This window comes from Lissotriton helveticus, chromosome 1_2, assembly GCF_964261635.1.
Source record: "Lissotriton helveticus chromosome 1_2, aLisHel1.1, whole genome shotgun sequence".
NCBI lineage: Eukaryota > Metazoa > Chordata > Amphibia > Caudata > Salamandridae > Lissotriton > Lissotriton helveticus.
Genome location: NC_136058.1, coordinates 242060591 through 242080728, shown reverse-complemented (window position 1 = coordinate 242080728; position 20138 = coordinate 242060591).

The following is a 20138-nucleotide window of genomic DNA, read 5'->3' as shown; positions in this document are numbered from 1 at the left end:
TGCATAGGGAGCGCAGAGTGCAGAGTGCAAAGGGAGTGCAGAGTGCATAGGGAGCGCAGAGTGCATAGGGAGTGCAGAGTGCATAGGGAGTGCAGAATGCATAGGGAGTGCAGAGTGCATAGGGAGTGCAGAGTGCATAGGGAGTGCAGAGTGCATAGTGCAGAGTGCATAGGGCGTGCATAGTGCATAGGGAGTGCGGAGTGCATAGGGAGTGCAGAGTGCATAGGGAGTGAAGAGTGCAGAGTGCATAGGGAGTGCAGAGTGCATAGGGAGTGCAGAGTGCATAGGGAGTGCAGAGTGCATACGGAGTGCAGAGTGCATAGGGAGTGCAGAGTGCATAGGGAGTGCATAGTGCAGAGTGCATAGGGAGTGCAGAGTGCATAGGGAGTGCAGAGTTCATAGGGAGTGCAGAGTGCATAGGGAGTGCAGAGTGCATAGGGAGTGCAGAATGCATAGGGAGTGCAGAATGCATAGGGAGTGCAGAGTGCATAGGGAGTGCAGAGTGCATAGGGAGTGCAGAGTGCATAGGGAGTTGTTGGACAGGCCGCATGGTCGGGCTGCCCCCCCTCCCCGCAGTAGGACCTGGACCCTGGCTCTCCCTGCATCCCCAGCCAGAGTCCCTAAACGACCACCCGAAGTACCCTGCAAACCCTCCACTACAAGACACCAGCCCCGGACCCAGCTGGCCCGGGTCACCATCCACACCACGACATCGAACCGGCCGCCATCTTGGGGCACTGCAGCACGAGGCCGCGTGGCCTCAACTCGACCCTAACCCTGGGCCCGGCCGGCCCCGACAGCGGGGCACCAACCTCCCCCCAGGAGGCAGAGTGACCACTTGGCAAATCAATGGGAGAAGGAATCGTCAACGGCTCCCCTCCGCCAGGTGTCGATCACCCCCGGCCGCCCTTGGCGCTGGCTCCACCCCCCTGCTGGGTGTCTGGACTCCCTCATCCCGGACCTCCCGGCCCCCAGGCGCGAGGGTCCGGACATCAAAGGGGACCAGACCTATAACTGGGGCAGTGCCAGACCAGGAAGGCAGTTGTATCCTGGAGTCGAGAGACCCGAGAAGAACTCATCCGTGACTGGCCTGCTGGCGCTGCCGCGGCCCTCTGCCTCGTGAAACCATCGTCTTGGCCTGCTGGCGCTGCCGCGGCCCTCTGCCTCGTGAAACCATCGTCTTGGCCTGCTGGCGCTGCCGCGGCCCTCTGCCTCGTGAAACCATCGACTTGGCCTGCTGGCGCTGCCGCGGCCCTCTGCCTTGTGAGACTACCATCTTGGCCTGCTGGCGCTGCCGCGGCCCTCTGCCTCGTGAAACCATCGGCTTGGCCTGCTGGCGCTGCCGCGGCCCTCTGCCTTGTGAGACTACCATCTTGGCCTGCTGGCGCTGCCGCGGCCCTCTGCCTCGTGAAACCATCGACTTGGCCTGCTGGCGCTGCCGCGGCCCTCTGCCTTGTGAGACTACCATCTTGGCCTGCTGGCGCTGCCGCGGCCCGATCCACAGACCCTCCAGCTCGAGGATTGTGAGCTCGCCCCTTACCACTACCTGTACCGATCCGGTACCAAGACTGTCCCGCTACCCCCTTTCCCTACAGAGACTAGAAGTGAGAGGACCCCCGGGTCCGAGATATCCTGTATCGCTGATATCCTTGCCTTAAGAACCTTATATAAAGCATTGAACTCGACTTGGTGTGGTGCCTGTTTGTGGGGAGGGAGGTAACTTGTCTGTACGATCACCGGAGACGGTCCCCCTCGGGGATCTCTCCCTCAGTACCCGGCCGACCCTCAGGGTCCCCGTCTGTTAGACGGACCGGGAGGGTCGGCCGAGGATAAGGGGAGAGGTCTCCGGGGAGAGCCGTCTCCAGTGAATCGTACAGACAAGTAACCCCCCCCCCCACAGACGGACACCACACAATGATAACGTTCAACGATACTTTATAGGCAATTCTTCAAGTACGGTGGAATGGTACAAGGAGGTCTGGACTCAGGGGTCCCCTCTATTCTGGTCGCTGTTTGGGAAAGGGGTAGCGGGACAGTCTTGTTGCCAAAGAGATGGAAATAGCTCTCAATCCTCGAGCTCGGTGGTGTAGATGAACGGGCCGCGGCGGAGCCAGCAGGTCCCGAGATGGATGAAGGAAGACGACGGTCCGCGGCAGAGCCAGCAGGTCCCGATGAAGGTGGTGGTTACAAGCGGTCCGCGGCCACGCCAGCAGGTCCCGACGACGAGGAAGGATAGGGTGGTTCCCAAAGCCGCGGCAGCGCCAGCAGGCAAGACGAGGGTGCACAAGACAGAGCTACGGCAGCGCCAGTAGTCCGTCAAGGATGAGTTCTTCTTTGCGTCTCTCGACTCCAAGATACAACTCCCGTCCTGCTCTGGAGCTGCCCCAGTTATAGGGCTGGTGTGCTTTGATGTCCGGACCCTCGCACTTGGAGGTCGGGAGGTCCGGGATGAGGGGGTTCAGACACCCAGCAGGGGGGTGGAGCCAGCGCCCGGGGAGGCGATGGGCGAGCGGTACTTGGCGGGGGAGAGCCATCGACACCTCTTGCTCCCATTGACTGACCAAGTAGCCCGCTCACCTCCTGGGTGGATGTTGGTGCCGGAATGTCTGAGGCCTGGCCAGGCCCAGGGTTGAGGTCGATCGGGGGCCAGGCGGCCTCGTGGTGGAGTGTCCAAGATGGCGCCCAGGATGGGCGCGCAGGCCGGTAGTGGGTCGGCCTACGCGGTCAACAGGTTCGAGTGTAGGGGTCCCTGCGGGGACGGTGGACGTGTAATGGTGGTGTGTGGTACTTGCGTGGCTGGTTCGGGCCTGGTTGGGCCGGGGGAGAGCGGCCCTTCATGTGGCCTGTCCAACATGCGTCCCCCCCAGCTGAAGGCGGGGAGAGTTACCCATTCTCTTGGGGACTCTTCTCGTCGAGGCGGAAGAACCGGGACAGGCCATCTGCGTTGGCGTGATCTGGCCCAGGCCGATGTTCAACTGTGAAGTCCATCCCTTGTAGGGAGATGGACCAGCGTAGTAACTTCGGGTTTTCCCCCCGCATCTGCATCAGCCACTGCAGGGGTCGGTGGTCGGTCTGTACCCGAAAGGGTGTGCCAAAAAGGTAGGGCCGGAGCTTCTTGAGGGCCCATACCACCGCGAAGGCCTCCCTCTCTATGGTGCTCCAGCGTTGTTCCCGTGGTAGGAGTCGCCGGCTGATGAAGGCCACCGGCTGATCACGGCCTTCGGTGTTCACTTGAGACAGGACTGCCCCAATGCCATGGTCGGAGGCATCCGTCTGGACGATGAACTCCCGGCTGTAGTCGGGGGCCTGGAGCACAGGGGCGGAGCACATGGCGGCTTTCAATTGTTCAAATGCAGCTTGACACTCTGGGGTCCAGTTGACTTTCTGGGGCTGATTTTTCGACGTGAGCTCTGTGAGGGGCCTCACGATAGTACCATAGTCTTTCACGAACCTTCGGTAATAGCCTGTGAGGCCCAGGAAGGCTCGTACCTCGGTCTGGGTAATGGGGGGCTGCCAGGACTGGATGGCGGCAATTTTTAGCTGCAGAGGGGCCACCAGGCCGCTTCCCACCTGATGCCCGAGGTAGGTTACAGACCCTTGCCCAATTTGACATTTGCTGGCCTTGATCGTGAGGCCAGCTTGCTGAAGGGCGTGCAGCACTGCTCGGAGGTGGTGGAGGTGCTCGGACCACTGGTTGCTGTATACAGCGATGTCGTCTAGGTAGGCGGCGCTGAATCCTTCGAGCCCCGCCAGGACCTGATTGACGAGCCGTTGGAATGTTGCTGGGGCATTCTTCATGCCGAAGGGCATGACTGTAAAATGGTAATGGCCATCGGGAGTGGAAAAGGCAGAACGTTCTTGTGCCCGGGGTGTGAGGCCGATTTGCCAGTAGCCCGCCGTCAGGTCGAAGATACTGAGGTAGCGGGCAGCTCCCATGCGGTCGATTAGTTCATCTGCCCGGGGGATGGGATGTGCGTCTGTCCTGGTGACCGCATTCAAGCCCCGGTAGTCGACGCAGAACCGGAGTTCTGGTGTGGTGCCGGGGGCAGCTGCTTTGGGGACCAGTACTACAGGTCTGGCCCAGGGGCTGTCTGAGGGCTCGATGACCCCGAGCGTGAGCATTTTGGCTACTTCCTCCTGGATGCAGGCCCGTACCCGATCTGGCACGCGGTAGGCCCGGTGGCGGATAGGGGGGCTGTCCCCCGTGTCCACATCGTGCGTACACCAGGAAGTGACACCTGGGGTGAGGGAGAACAGGCTGGCGAATTGTGACAGGAGAACTTGGCACTCCTGGTGTTGCTCTCGGGTGAGGGCCTCTGAGAGTCGGACCCCCTCTACGGAACCATCTTTCTCCCGCGTTCGTAGGAGGTCCGGGAGGGGCTCGGAGTCCTCTTCAGCCCCATTGTCTGTGGCCATCAGGAGGCTGAGTTCTGTCCGTACAAAGTGCGGTTTCAGTCTGTTAGCGTGGAGGACCCGGAGGGGGTTCCGGGAAGATTCCAAGTCGATGAGATAGGTAGCCGGACCCTTGCGCTCGACCACTTTGAAGGGCCCTGTCCACTTGTCTTGTAGGGCGCAGGGTTCGGTGGGGGACATCACCCATACCTGTTGCCCCGGTTCAAATTCGATGGAGGAGGCATTCCGGTCATACCACCTTTTCATGTCCTCTTGACTGGCCTCTAGGTTGGCTTTTGCTAGTCCTCGGAATCGCCGGGTCTGGTTGCGGAGTGTTAGGAGGTAGCGGAAAACATCTGGTGGGTTCTTTAGAGGGGGCATCTCCCAGCCTTCCTTAACTAGGCTGAGCGGCCCGCGCACGGGGTGTCCATATAGCAGTTCAAATGGGCTGAAGCCCAGGGACTTCTGGGGAACCTCTCGATATGCGAAGAGGAGGCACGGCAGCAGCACATCCCACTGGCGACGGAGGGGCTCTTCCAACCCCCCGATCATCCCTTTGAGCGTGCGGTTGAACCGCTCAACGAGGCCGTTTCCTTGAGGGTGATAGGGGGTCGTGAACCGGTAGGTAACCCCGCACTGTTGCCAGAGAGATTTCATATATTTCGAAATAAAGTTCGTGCCTCTGTCACTGACGACCTCCCGGGGGAAGCCTACCCGGGAGAAGATCCCCATCAGAGCCCGGCCGACTACCGGGGCTGTCACAGTCCGCAGGGGAACAGCCTCCGGGTAGCGGGTGGCGTGGTCCACTAGCACCAGGATGAATCGATGGCCTTGTTTTGTGCGCGGGTCCAGGGGCCCTACGATATCGATTCCGACCCTCTCGAACGGGGTGGTGACCACGGGAAAAGGTTGCAGGGGGGCTTTCAGTTTGCGGCCGCTCTTCCCACTGGCTTGGCACGTGGGGCAAGATCGGCAATGCTGGTGTACATTGTCCCTCATTTTGGGCCAGAAGAAGTGGGTCACCAGGCGGCTATAGGTTTTGTCTTGACCCAAGTGTCCTGCCAGGGGGACATCGTGGGCCAGGTTTAGCAGAAAGTCTCTAAAACGGAGGGGTACCACTAGGACTCGGCTGGCCCCCAGCTCCGCGATTCTTTGCTCACTGTACAGCAGATCATTGTCCCAGTAGACCCAGTGAGTTCCGGAGGTATCCCCTGCGCTTTGGGCTAGCGCTTGCTGGCGGAGTCCCTCGAGGGAGGGACAGGTCTTTTGTTCTTGGCGAAATTGTTCTTGCGTGGGCCCCCCCTCTTGAGGCCACTGGTCGAGGTTAGCGAGGTCTGGAGGTTGAGCTGGTTCGGGGGGGACGTCACGGTCGGTGGTTTCGGCGGGGGCGACCGGAGGCGGTGGCGCCGGCCATTCGAGTTCCTCTGGGCGGGTGTTGGCACGGGCGGTCATGGACCGGGTGGTGACGCACGCCCAGTCCGGGACGCCCAGCATCCCCAGGTGCTCTTTTCGTTCGACTGCTGCCCATGGAGAGCTTTCCAGGTCATTACCCAGGAGGCAGTCTACGGGGGCATCATCTCGGACCGTCACCTTCAACATGCCGGAGACCCCTCCCCATTCGAAGGGGACGCAGGCCATCCGACACAGACTTTCTGAGTTATCGGCTGAACGTACAGGGCAGAGAATGTTTGGTAAGTATTGTTCGGGGGTCACCAGGTGACAGCGGACGGCTGTTACACTGGCCCCAGTGTCACGAAGGGCTTCAGCCCGGCGTCCATTGATGCCCACCCATTGGCTGTACTTCTGGGTATTAGCGGGTAGGGGGACCCGCGGGACCATGTCTCTCCCCCCTAGGCAGGCGAGAGCCATGGCGGCTGGCTCCCATTCTTGGTGTTCCTGTTCATATTCTTCTTGTTCCTCTGAGATCTGTTCCTCCCCCAGAGCAGCAGCGGCTACTTGGCGGGGTCTTGGGCTCTGGTACTGGGGGCAGTTTGGGTCGTTTGCATAGTGTCCGACTCGTTGGCATCGATGGCAGGTAACATTGGCTCGATGTCCCGGCCGTGCTGGGGTGCTGCCCCGGTTGGCCGGGGGGGTGGGGCTGGTAGTGGGGGTGACCGGAGCGTTGCTTCTTCCGCGTCCTTGGCCTCCACCTCCTCGGGGACGGTGCTGACCATTGTTGTTCCGGTTCTGTTCGGAGGACCCATTTCGACTCACTCTGGTGATCTCCCACCGGTCTGCTTCGGCTGCGAGCTGCCGGGGATCCGTTAACTTGCTGTCGAGGAGGTGCTGACGAAGTTCAATGAAGCAATTGTTCGACAGATGCTCCCATACCATAAGATTGAACAGTTGTTCGTAGGTTGTGACCTTGCTTCCTTTGATCCAGCCCTCGAAGGCTCGGCTAAAGTAATTGACATAGTCCACCCAAGTTGTACCTGGGATGCGGGTGCAGTCTCGGAACCTCTGACGGTACATCTCGGGTGTGAGGCCATAGCGGGTGAGGAGTGCAGCTTTCATATGGTCATAGGAGGTCATCTGGTGGTCCGGGAGTTGCAGCAGGGCGTCGCGGCCCTCATTGAGGAATCTCCCCCACAGACCGGCCCCCCAATCGCTTCTATCGATCCGGTGTGCAGTCATAGCGATTTCATAGGCCTTAAGCCATTGCTGGATGTCGTCCTCTCGGAAGTATTCTCGAACGACATCCTTGGGGATGTGTACCTTCTTCTCTGTTGCCCCTGGAGTGTGGGGTTGCTCGGGCACCCCTGCTTCTTTATTCTGTTTGCGTAGGTCGATTTCAGCTAATTTCCGCTCATGTTCATATGCCAGTTTCTTTTCCTCGAGCTCCCTTTGTCTCTGTTTCTCCTCTCTTTCTTCTCGGAGACGCAGGTGCTCTAAGTTGATTTTCTGTTCGGCCAACTTTAGTTCAACGTCCATTTTGAGCCGGGCCATTTCCAGCTCGTGTAGTCGGGTTCTTTCTCGTTCCTGGATCTCGTCTGGCGAGAGACCCGTTCTTCGTTCTTCAGGGGCCATGGGGGTTTGTGCTGCGATGTCTTGATCGGGGGTTCCGGCAGCCCCGGTTTCTGCCCAAGATTCCAGGGCCTGCTTAAAGTCATCTTTGGTATTTAGTCCGGTGGTAGCGATACCTAATTCGATACAGAACTGTTTAAGTTCACGATGGCTGTACTCGTCCAATTTCTCCATCTGGAATTTCTCCGTTGATCCGCTGTCTTTAGTTGACATCGTGATTCGCCGTGGGGTGAGCTACTCTCTGTACGGTTTATGCGGTGATTCGGATCCCGTCGCTGGCCACCAATGTTAGACGGACCGGGAGGGTCGGCCGAGGATAAGGGGAGAGGTCTCCGGGGAGAGCCGTCTCCAGTGAATCGTACAGACAAGTAACCCCCCCCCCCACAGACGGACACCACACAATGATAACGTTCAACGATACTTTATAGGCAATTCTTCAAGTACGGTGGAATGGTACAAGGAGGTCTGGACTCAGGGGTCCCCTCTATTCTGGTCGCTGTTTGGGAAAGGGGTAGCGGGACAGTCTTGTTGCCAAAGAGATGGAAATAGCTCTCAATCCTCGAGCTCGGTGGTGTAGATGAACGGGCCGCGGCGGAGCCAGCAGGTCCCGAGATGGATGAAGGAAGACGACGGTCCGCGGCAGAGCCAGCAGGTCCCGATGAAGGTGGTGGTTACAAGCGGTCCGCGGCCACGCCAGCAGGTCCCGACGACGAGGAAGGATAGGGTGGTTCCCAAAGCCGCGGCAGCGCCAGCAGGCAAGACGAGGGTGCACAAGACAGAGCTACGGCAGCGCCAGTAGTCCGTCAAGGATGAGTTCTTCTTTGCGTCTCTCGACTCCAAGATACAACTCCCGTCCTGCTCTGGAGCTGCCCCAGTTATAGGGCTGGTGTGCTTTGATGTCCGGACCCTCGCACTTGGAGGTCGGGAGGTCCGGGATGAGGGGGTTCAGACACCCAGCAGGGGGGTGGAGCCAGCGCCCGGGGAGGCGATGGGCGAGCGGTACTTGGCGGGGGAGAGCCATCGACACCTCTTGCTCCCATTGACTGACCAAGTAGCCCGCTCACCTCCTGGGTGGATGTTGGTGCCGGAATGTCTGAGGCCTGGCCAGGCCCAGGGTTGAGGTCGATCGGGGGCCAGGCGGCCTCGTGGTGGAGTGTCCAAGATGGCGCCCAGGATGGGCGCGCAGGCCGGTAGTGGGTCGGCCTACGCGGTCAACAGGTTCGAGTGTAGGGGTCCCTGCGGGGACGGTGGACGTGTAATGGTGGTGTGTGGTACTTGCGTGGCTGGTTCGGGCCTGGTTGGGCCGGGGGAGAGCGGCCCTTCATGTGGCCTGTCCAACACCGTCTAACATTGGTGGCCAGCGACGGGATCCGAACCTACGCATAATCGTACAGAAAGTCACCCGACCCACGACACACGACCACCATGACAACAGAGAGCGGAACAACGGAGAAATTCCAGATGGAAAAATTGGAAGACTACAACCACCGAGAACTGAAGCAATATTGCATGGAACTTGGTCTCCCAACCACGGGTCTGAGTACGAAGGAAGACTTCAAACGAGCCCTAGAAGCCTGGGCGGAAACGGGTACGGCCGTACCCCGAACACAAACGACCGAAACGAGCCCCGCACCAACTAAAGAAAGAGCGGGTCTCTCCCTGGAAGAGATCCGAGAAAGAGAAAAAACCAGACTCCACGAATTAGAACTAGCCCGACTTCGCTTGGATGGAGAACTCAAGCTGGCCGAACAAAAAATAACCCTGGAACACTTACGGCTCAAGGAAGAGCGAGAAGACAAGCAAAGACAGAGGGAGCTAGAGGAAAAGAAACTAGAGTACGAACATGAGCGCGATCTCAAAGCACTGGAGATCCAGAAACAGAATAAAGACCTCGGGCTCCCCGAACGACCGACCCCGTCTGCCTCGACCGAACCCAAGGTTCACATCCCCAAAGATGTCATCCGGGAATACCACAAGAACGATGATATACAGCAGTGGTTTAAAGCCTATGAGGTGGCAATGACCTCCCACCGGATTCCCCGAAGCGATTGGGGAGCCGGATTATGGGGGAGGTTTGTCAACGAAGGGCGGGACGCCCTGCTGCAACTCCCGGACCAGCTGATGACCTCCTACGACCACATGAAGGCCGCCCTCCTCACTCGATACGGGCTCACACCTGAGATGTACCGCCAACGGTTCCGCGACTGCAAACGGATTCCGGGTACCACTTGGGTGGAGTACGTGAACTTTTTTAGCCGAGCCTTCGAGGGGTGGATCAAGGGCAACAAAGTAACCACCTACGAACAACTCTTTGACCTTATCGTATGGGAACACCTGTCGAACAACTGCTTCGTGGAGCTCCGGCAACACCTCCTGGACAGTAAGCTAACCGACCCTCGACAACTCGCCGTCGAAGCCGACCGGTGGGAAAGCACCCGAGTTGGCCGGAACGCACCCAGCGAATTATCCAGACCGTATCGCCCCCGAGGGGGAGGAGGGAGTCAGGGTCGGGGGAGAGACCCCGGCCCCTCGTCACCCCCCAGAAACCCCTCGACCCCGGTTGGCCGAGGAAGCCCTGCCGTCCGGGCCGGTTTCCGGGCCAACATTACGTGCCACAGGTGCCAGCGACCCGGCCACTACGCCAGTGATCCCAACTGCCCAAAGAATCCGAACACTACCCCCCGCCAAGTTGCAGCGGCGGCCCTAGGGGAAGAACTAATCCCGGAAGACCAAGAAGAGTACGAGACCGATCCCTCTGAATGGGCGCCCGCCGCCATGGCACTGGTCTGCTTAGGGGAGAGAGACATGATTCCGCGGGCCCCCCTTCCCGCCAACACCCAGAAGTACGGTCAATGGGTCAACATTAATGGCCGCCGGGCGGAAGCCCTCCGCGACACCGGGGCCAGTGTAACGGCGGTCCGACGCCACCTCGTCACTCCCGACCAAATCTTGCCGAACATTCTTTGCCCTGTCCGATCAGCCGACAACTCCGAAAGCCTATGCCACATGGCCTGCGTCCCCTTCGAGTGGGGAGGAGTAACAGGGATGTTAAAAGTAACTGTCCGCGATGATGCCCCCGTGGACTGCCTCCTAGGAAACGACCTTGAAAGCTCTCCATGGGCAGCTGTCGAACGGAGGGAGCACCTGGGGATGCTTGGCCTCCCCGAATGGGTCTGCGTCACGACCCGGTCCATGACCGCCCGCGCGGTCCCCAGCCCAGAAGAGCCCGAGTGGCCAGAACCTCCTCCCGCGCTCATCCCAGAGGAGGCCGCCCCAGGAGCCAGTCCATTGACCCAAACCGAAGAAGGATCCGACCAGCTTCGGGACGTCCCTGACCTGGCACAATGGCGGCAGGAGGGAGGCCCCACGCAGGAACAATTCCGGGCCGAACAGAAAACCTGTCCCTCTCTCGAAGGACTCCGGCAGCAAGCCCTGGCCCAGAGCACCGGGGATACCTCGGGGGCCCACTGGATCTACTGGGACCAAGACCTGCTCTACAGCGAGCAGAAAGTGGCGGAACTAGGGGCCAGTCGGGTGCTGGTGGTGCCCCTTCGCTTCCGAGACTTCCTCCTGAACTTAGCCCACGATGTCCCCCTTGCCGGACACCTGGGGCAGGATAAAACCTACGACCGCCTGGTGACCCATTTTTTCTGGCCCCACATGCGAAAGGATGTCACCAACCACTGCAAGGCCTGCCCCACCTGCCAGGCCAGCGGAAAAAGTGGCCGAAAAATCAAAGCACCATTGCAACCCTTTCCTGTCGTCACCACCCCGTTTGAACGAGTGGGAATAGACATTGTGGGGCCCCTCGACCCTCGAACAGCCCAAGGACACCGGTTCATCCTGGTCCTCGTAGACTACGCCACTCGCTATCCCGAGGCCATCCCTCTTCGGACAGTGACGGCCCCCGTGGTGGGCCGGGCCCTGATGGGGATCTTCTCCCGGGTGGGGTTCCCCCGGGAGGTCGTCAGTGACAGGGGCACGAACTTTATCTCCAGATATATGAAGTCTCTTTGGCAACAATGCGGGGTCACCTACAAATTCACGACCCCCTATCACCCGCAAGGAAACGGACTGGTCGAGAGGTTCAACCGCACCCTCAAGGGGATGATTATGGGCCTAGAAGAACCCCTTCGACGCCAGTGGGACGTGCTACTTCCCTGCCTCCTGTTTGCCTATCGGGAGGTCCCGCAGAAGTCCCTCGGCTTCAGCCCATTTGAACTCCTGTACGGGCACCCCGTCCGGGGCCCCCTCAGCCTAGTCAAGGAAGGTTGGGAGCAGCCTCCCCAGAAAACTCCCCCGGACATCTACAGGTACCTCCTGGCTCTCCGCAACCAGACCCGGCAGTTCCGAGACACCGCCAAAGCCAATCTCGAGGCCAGTCAGGAGGACATGAAGAGGTGGTACGATCAGCACGCGTCCTCCATTGAGTTCGAACCGGGACAACAGGTCTGGGTGATGTCCCCGGTTGAACCCTGTGCACTCCAAGACCGATGGTCCGGGCCCTTCAAGGTAATCGAACGCAAAGGGCCCGTCACCTATTTAATCGACATGGAGACTGCCCGGAACCCCCTACGGGTCCTCCATGCCAACAGGCTAAAACCCCATTTTGTGCGATCCGAGCTCAGCCTCCTGATGGCTACCGATAATGGGACAGAAGAAGACTCCGAACCCCTTCCGGACTTACTGAGGGCCTTCGAGCAGGATGGCTCAGTGGAAGGGGTCCAGCTCTCCGAGGCCCTGTCCCCGGAGCAACGCCAAGACTGCCAAACGCTCCTGAGGCGGTTCGCCTCCCTGTTCTCCCTCACCCCCGGAGTCACCCCCTGGTGCCTCCACGATGTGGACACCGGGGACAGCCCTCCTATCCGACACCGGGCATACCGCGTACCAGACCGGGTACGAGCCTGCATCCAGACCGAGGTGTCCAAAATGCTAACCCTGGGAGTGATCGAGCCCTCAGACAGCCCCTGGGCAAGCCCAGTCGTCCTGGTTCCCAAGGCGGCCGCCCCGGGCGTTGCCCCGGAGCTCCGGTTCTGCGTGGACTATCGGGGGCTGAATGCAGTTACCAGGACCGACGCTCATCCCATCCCCCGGGCCGACGAGCTAATTGACCGGATGGGGGCCGCCCGCTACCTGAGCATCTTCGACCTAACAGCGGGCTACTGGCAGATCGGCCTCACCCCTCGGGCCCAAGAACGATCCGCCTTCTCTACCCCAGACGGGCACTACCACTTTAAAGTCATGCCCTTCGGCATGAAAAACGCCCCGGCCACGTTCCAACGGCTGGTAAACCAGGTACTGGCGGGCCTGGAAGACTTCAGCGCCGCCTACCTGGACGACATTGCTGTGTACAGCCACCAGTGGTCCGACCACCTCCGCCACCTGCGGGAGGTTCTACACGCCCTCCAGCAAGCCGGGCTCACCATCAAGGCCAGCAAGTGCCAGGTTGGCCAAGGGTCCGTGACCTACCTGGGACACCAAGTGGGAAGCGGGCTAGTGGCTCCTCTCCAACTCAAGATTGCTGCCATCCAGGCCTGGCAACCCCCTACGACCCAAACGGAGGTCCGGGCCTTCCTGGGGCTCACCGGATACTACCGGCGGTTCGTGAAGGACTATGGCAGCATCGTGGGGCCCCTCACAGAGCTCACCTCCAAAAAGGGCCCCAAAACCGTCAACTGGACCCTGGACTGCCAATCGGCCTTCGAGAAACTAAAGACCGCCATGTGCACGGCCCCCGTGCTCCAGGCTCCCGACTACAGCCGGGAATTCATTGTGCAGACGGACGCCTCCGATCATGGTGTGGGGGCCGTCCTCTCCCAACTCAACGCCGAAGGGGTCGACCATCCGGTGGTCTTCATCAGCAGACGCCTCTTGCCCCGAGAACAGCGCTGGAGCACCATTGAGAGAGAGGCCTTCGCCGTAGTCTGGGCACTCAAGAAGCTCCGGCCATACCTCTTCGGCACCCACTTCCGGGTGCAAACAGACCACCGACCCCTGCAATGGCTGATGCAAATGCGGGGGGAAAACCCGAAGCTGTTGCGCTGGTCCATCTCCCTGCAGGGGATGGACTTCACGGTGGAACATCGTCCAGGCCAGGACCACGCCAACGCCGACGGCCTGTCACGCTTTTTCCGCCTCAGCGAGGAGAGTCCCCAGGAAGATGGCTGACTCTCCCCGCCTTCAGCTGGGGGGGACGCATGTTGGACAGGCCGCATGGTCGGGCTGCCCCCCCTCCCCGCAGTAGGACCTGGACCCTGGCTCTCCCTGCATCCCCAGCCAGAGTCCCTAAACGACCACCCGAAGTACCCTGCAAACCCTCCACTACAAGACACCAGCCCCGGACCCAGCTGGCCCGGGTCACCATCCACACCACGACATCGAACCGGCCGCCATCTTGGGGCACTGCAGCACGAGGCCGCGTGGCCTCAACTCGACCCTAACCCTGGGCCCGGCCGGCCCCGACAGCGGGGCACCAACCTCCCCCCAGGAGGCAGAGTGACCACTTGGCAAATCAATGGGAGAAGGAATCGTCAACGGCTCCCCTCCGCCAGGTGTCGATCACCCCCGGCCGCCCTGGGCGCTGGCTCCACCCCCCTGCTGGGTGTCTGGACTCCCTCATCCCGGACCTCCCGGCCCCCAGGCGCGAGGGTCCGGACATCAAAGGGGACCAGACCTATAACTGGGGCAGTGCCAGACCAGGAAGGCAGTTGTATCCTGGAGTCGAGAGACCCGAGAAGAACTCATCCGTGACTGGCCTGCTGGCGCTGCCGCGGCCCTCTGCCTCGTGAAACCATCGTCTTGGCCTGCTGGCGCTGCCGCGGCCCTCTGCCTCGTGAAACCATCGTCTTGGCCTGCTGTCGCTGCCGCGGCCCTCTGCCTCGTGAAACCATCGACTTGGCCTGCTGGCGCTGCCGCGGCCCTCTGCCTTGTGAGACTACCATCTTGGCCTGCTGGCGCTGCCGCGGCCCTCTGCCTCGTGAAACCATCGGCTTGGCCTGCTGGCGCTGCCGCGGCCCTCTGCCTTGTGAGACTACCATCTTGGCCTGCTGGCGCTGCCGCGGCCCTCTGCCTCGTGAAACCATCGACTTGGCCTGCTGGCGCTGCCGCGGCCCTCTGCCTTGTGAGACTACCATCTTGGCCTGCTGGCGCTGCCGCGGCCCGATCCACAGACCCTCCAGCTCGAGGATTGTGAGCTCGCCCCTTACCACTACCTGTACCGATCCGGTACCAAGACTGTCCCGCTACCCCCTTTCCCTACAGAGACTAGAAGTGAGAGGACCCCCGGGTCCGAGATATCCTGTATCGCTGATATCCTTGCCTTAAGAACCTTATATAAAGCATTGAACTCGACTTGGTGTGGTGCCTGTTTGTGGGGAGGGAGGTAACTTGTCTGTACGATCACCGGAGACGGTCCCCCTCGGGGATCTCTCCCTCAGTACCCGGCCGACCCTCAGGGTCCCCGTCTAACAGGAGTGCAGAGTGCACAGTGCATAGGGAGTGCAGAGTGCAGAGTGCATAGGGAGTGCAGAGTGCATAGGGAGTGCAGAGTGCATAGGGAGTGCAGAGTGCATAGGGAGTGCAGAATGCATAGGGAGTGCAGAGTGCATAGGGAGTGCAGAGTGCATAGGGAGTGCAGAGTGCAGAGTGCATAGGGAGTGCAGAGTGCATAGGGAGTGCAGAGTGCATAGGGAGTGCAGAGTGCATAGGGAGCGCAGAGTGCAGAGTGCATAGGGAGTGCAGAGTGCAGAGTGCATAGGGAGTGCAGAATGCATAGGGAGTGCAGAGTGCATAGGGAGTGCAGAGTGCATAGGGAGTGCAGAGTGCATAGTGCAGAGTGCATAGGGCGTGCATAGTGCATAGGGAGTGCAGAGTGCATAGGGAGTGCAGAGTGCATAGGGAGTGAAGAGTGCAGAGTGCATAGGGAGTGCAGAGTGCATAGGGAGTGCAGAGTGCATAGTGCAGAGTGCATAGGGCGTGCATAGTGCATAGGGAGTGCGGAGTGCATAGGGAGTGCAGAGTGCATAGGGAGTGAAGAGTGCAGAGTGCATAGGGAGTGCAGAGTGCATAGGGAGTGCAGAGTGCATAGGGCGTGCAGAGTGCATAGGGAGTGCAGAGTGCATAGGGAGTGCAGAATGCATAGGGAGTGCAGAGTGCATAGGGAGTGCAGAGTGCATAGGGAGTGCAGAGCGCACTGTGCATTAAGAGTGCACAGTGCATAGGGAGTGAAGAGTGCACAGTGCATAGGGAGTGCAAAGTGCAGAGTGCATAGGGAGTGCAGAGTGCATAGGGAGTGCAGAGTGCATAGGGAGTGCAGAGTGCATAGGGAGTGCAGAGTGCATAGGGAGTGCATAGTGCAGAGTGCATAGGGAGTGCAGAGTGCATAGGGAGTGCAGAGTGCATAGGGAGTGCAGAGTGCATAGGGAGTGCAGAATGCATAGGGAGTGCAGAGTGCATAGGGAGTGTAGAGTGCATAGGGAGTGCAGAGCGCACAGTGCATAAAGAGTGCACAGTGCATAGGGAGTGAAGAGTGCACAGTGCATAGGGAGTGCAGAGTGCACAGTGCATAGGGAGTGCAGAGTGCAGAGTGCATAGGGAGTGCAGAGTGCATAGGGAGTGCAGAGTGCATAGGGAGTGCAGAGTGCATAGGGAGTGCAGAGTGCATAGGAAATGCAGAGTGCATAGGGAGTGCATAGTGCAGAGTGCATAGGGAGTGCATAGTGCAGAGTGCATAGGGAGTGCATAGTGCAGAGTGCATAGGGAGTGCATAGTGCAGAGTGCATAGGGAGTGCATAGTGCAGAGTGCATAGGGAGTGCAGAGTGCATAGAGTGTGAAGAGTGCAGCGTGCATAGGGAGTGCAGAGTGCATAGGGAGTGCAGAGTGCATAGGGAGTGCAGAGTGCATAGGGCGTGCAGAATGCATAGGGAGTGCAGAGTGCATAGGGAGTGCAAAGTGCAGAGTGCATAGGGAGTGCATAGTGCAGAGTGCATAGGGAGTGCATAGTGCAGAGTGCATAGGGAGTGCAGAGTGCATAGGGAGTGAAGAGTGCAGAGTGCATAGGGAGTGCAGAGTGCATAGGGAGTGCAGAGTGCATAGGGAGTGCAGAATGCATAGGGAGTGCAGAATGCATAGGGAGTGCAGAATGCATAGGGAGTGCAGAGTGCATAGGGAGTGCAGAGTGCATAGGGAGTGCAGAGTGCACAGTGCATAGGGAGTGCAGAGTGCATAGGGAGTGCAGAGTGCATAGGGAGTGCAGAGTGCATAGGGAGTGCAGAGTGCATAGGGAGCGCAGAGTGCAGAGTGCATAGGGAGTGCAGAGTGCATAGGGAGCGCAGAGTGCAGAGTGCATAGGGAGTGCAGAGTGCAGAGTGCATAGGGAGTGCAGAATGCATAGGGAGTGCAGAGTGCATAGGGAGTGCAGAGTGCATAGGGAGTGCAGAGTGCATAGTGCAGAGTGCATAGGGCGTGCATAGTGCATAGGGAGTGCAGAGTGCATTGGGAGTGCAGAGTGCATAGGGAGTGAAGAGTGCAGAGTGCATAGGGAGTGCAGAGTGCATAGGGAGTGCAGAGTGCATAGGGAGTGCAGAGTGCATAGGGAGTGCAGAGTGCATAGGGAGTGCATAGGGAGTGCAGAGTGCATAGGGAGTGCAGAGTGCATAGGGAGTGCAGAGTGCATAGGGAGTGCAGAATGCATAGGGAGTGCAGAGTGCATAGGGAGTGCAGAGTGCAGAGTGCATAGGGAGTGCATAGTGCAGAGTGCATAGGGAGTGCATAGTGCAGAGTGCATAGGGAGTGCAGAGTGCATAGGGAGTGAAGAGTGCAGAGTGCATAGGGAGTGCAGAGTGCATAGGGAGTGCAGAGTGCATAGGGAGTGCAGAGCGCACAGTGCATAAAGAGTGCACAGTGCATAGGGAGTGAAGAGTGCACAGTGCATAGGGAGTGCAGAGTGCACAGTGCATAGGGAGTGCAGAGTGCAGAGTGCATAGGGAGTGCAGAGTGCATAGGGAGTGCAGAGTGCATAGGGAGTGCATAGTGCAGAGTGCATAGGGAGTGCAGAGTGCAGAGTGCATAGGAAGTGCATAGTGCAGAGTGCATAGGGAGTGCAGAGTGCATAGGGTGTGAAGAGTGCAGAGTGCATAGGGAGTGCAGAGTGCATAGGGAGTGCAGAGTGCATAGGGAGTGCAGAGTGCATAGGGAGTGCAGAATGCATAGTGAGTGCAGAGTGCATAGGGAGTGCATAGTGCAGAGTGCATAGGGAGTGCATAGTGCAGAGTGCATAGGGAGTGCATAGTGCAGAGTGCATAGGGAGTGCAGAGTGCATAGGGAGTGAAGAGTGCAGAGTGCATAGGGAGTGCAGAGTGCATAGGGAGTGCAGAGTGCATAGGGAGTGCAGAGTGCATAGGGAGTGCAGAATGCATAGGGAGTGCAGAATGCATAGGGAGTGCAGAGTGCATAGGGAGTGCAGAGTGCACAGTGCATAGGGAGTGCAGAGTGCAGAGTGCATAGGGAGTGCAGAGTGCATAGGGAGTGCAGAGTACATAGGGAGTGCAGAGTGCATAGGGAGTGCAGAGTGCATAGGGAGTGCAGAATGCATAGGGAGTGCAGAGTGCATAGGGAGTGCAGAGTGCATAGGGAGTGCAGAGTGCACAGTGCATAGGGAGTGCAGAGTGCAGAGTGCATAGGGAGTGCAGAGTGCATAGGGAGTGCAGAGTGCATAGGGAGTGCAGAGTGCATAGGGAGCGCAGAGTGCAGAGTGCATAGGGAGTGCAGAGTGCAGAGTGCATAGGGAGTGCAGAATGCATAGGGAGTGCAGAGTGCATAGGGAGTGCAGAGTGCATAGGGAGTGCAGAGTGCATAGTGCAGAGTGCATAGGGCATGCATAGTGCATAGGGAGTGCAGAGTGCATAGGGAGTGCAGAGTGCATAGGGAGTGAAGAGTGCAGAGTGCATAGGGAGTGCAGAGTGCATAGGGAGTGCAGAGTGCATAGGGAGTGCAGAGTGCATAGGGAGTGCGGAGTGCATAGTGCAGAGTGCATAGGGAGTGCAGAGTGCATAGGGAGTGCAGAGTGCATAGGGAGTGCAGAGTGCATAGGGAGTGCAGAGTGCACAGTGCATAGGGAGTGCAGAGTGCATAGGGAGTGCAGAGTGCATAGGGAGTGCAGAGTGCATAGGGAGTGCAGAGTGCATAGGGAGTGCAGAGTGCATAGGGAGCGCAGAGTGCAGAGTGCATAGGGAGTGCAGAGTGCATAGGGAGCGCAGAGTGCAGAGTGCATAGGGAGTGCAGAGTGCAGAGTGCATAGGGAGTGCAGAATGCATAGGGAGTGCAGAGTGCATAGGGAGTGCAGAGTGCATAGGGAGTGCAGAGTGCATAGTGCAGAGTGCATAGGGCGTGCATAGTGCATAGGGAGTGCAGAGTGCATAGGGAGTGCAGAGTGCATAGGGAGTGAAGAGTGCAGAGTGCATAGGGAGTGCAGAGTGCATAGGGAGTGCAGAGTGCATAGGGAGTGCAGAGTGCATAGGGAGTGCATAGGGAGTGCAGAGTGCATAGGGAGTGCAGAGCGCATAGGGAGTGCAGAGTGCATAGGGAGTGCAGAATGCATAGGGAGTGCAGAGTGCATAGGGAGTGCAGAGTGCATAGGGAGTGCAGAGCGCACAGTGCATAAAGAGTGCACAGTGCATAGGGAGTGAAGAGTGCACAGTGCATAGGGAGTGCAGAGTGCACAGTGCATAGGGAGTGCAGAGTGCACAGTGCATAGGGAGTGCAGAGTGCATAGGGAGTGCAGAGTGCATAGGGAGTGCAGAGTGCATAGGGAGTGCAGAGTGCATAGGGAGTGCATAGTGCAGAGTGCATAGGGAGTGCATAGTGCAGAGTGCATAGGAAGTGCATAGTGCAGAGTGCATAGGGAGTGCAGAGTGCATAGGGTGTGAAGAGTGCAGAGTGCATAGGGAGTGCAGAGTGCATAGGGAGTGCAGAGTGCATAGGGAGTGCAGAGTGCATAGGGAGTGCAGAATGCATAGTGAGTGCAGAGTGCATAGGGAGTGCATAGTGCAGAGTGCATAGGGAGTGCATAGTGCAGAGTGCATAGGGAGTGCATAGTGCAGAGTGCATAGGGAGTGCAGAGTGCATAGGGAGTGAAGAGTGCAGAGTGCATAGGGAGTGCAGAGTGCATAGGGAGTGCAGAGTGCATAGGGAGTGCAGAGTGCATAGGGAGTGCAGAATGCATAGGGAGTGCAGAATGCATAGGGAGTGCAGAGTGCATAGGGAGTGCAGAGTGCATAGGGAGTGCAGAGTGCATAGGGAGTGCAGAGTGCACAGTGCATAGGGAGTGCAGAGTGCAGAGTGCATAGGGAGTGCAGAGTGCATAGGGAGTGCAGAGTGCATAGGGAGTGCAGAGTGCATAGGGAGTGCAGAATGCATAGGGAGTGCAGAGTGCATAGGGAGTGCAGAGTGCATAGGGAGTGCAGAGTGCAGAGTGCATAGGGAGTGCAGAGTGCAGAGTGCATAGGGAGTGCAGAGTGCATAGGGAGTGCAGAGTGCATAGGGAGTGCAGAGTGCATAGGGAGCGCAGAGTGCAGAGTGCATAGGGAGTGCAGAGTGCAGAGTGCATAGGGAGTGCAGAATGCATAGGGAGTGCAGAGTGCATAGGGAGTGCAGAGTGCATAGGGAGTGCAGAGTGCATAGTGCAGAGTGCATAGGGCGTGCATAGTGCATAGGGAGTGCAGAG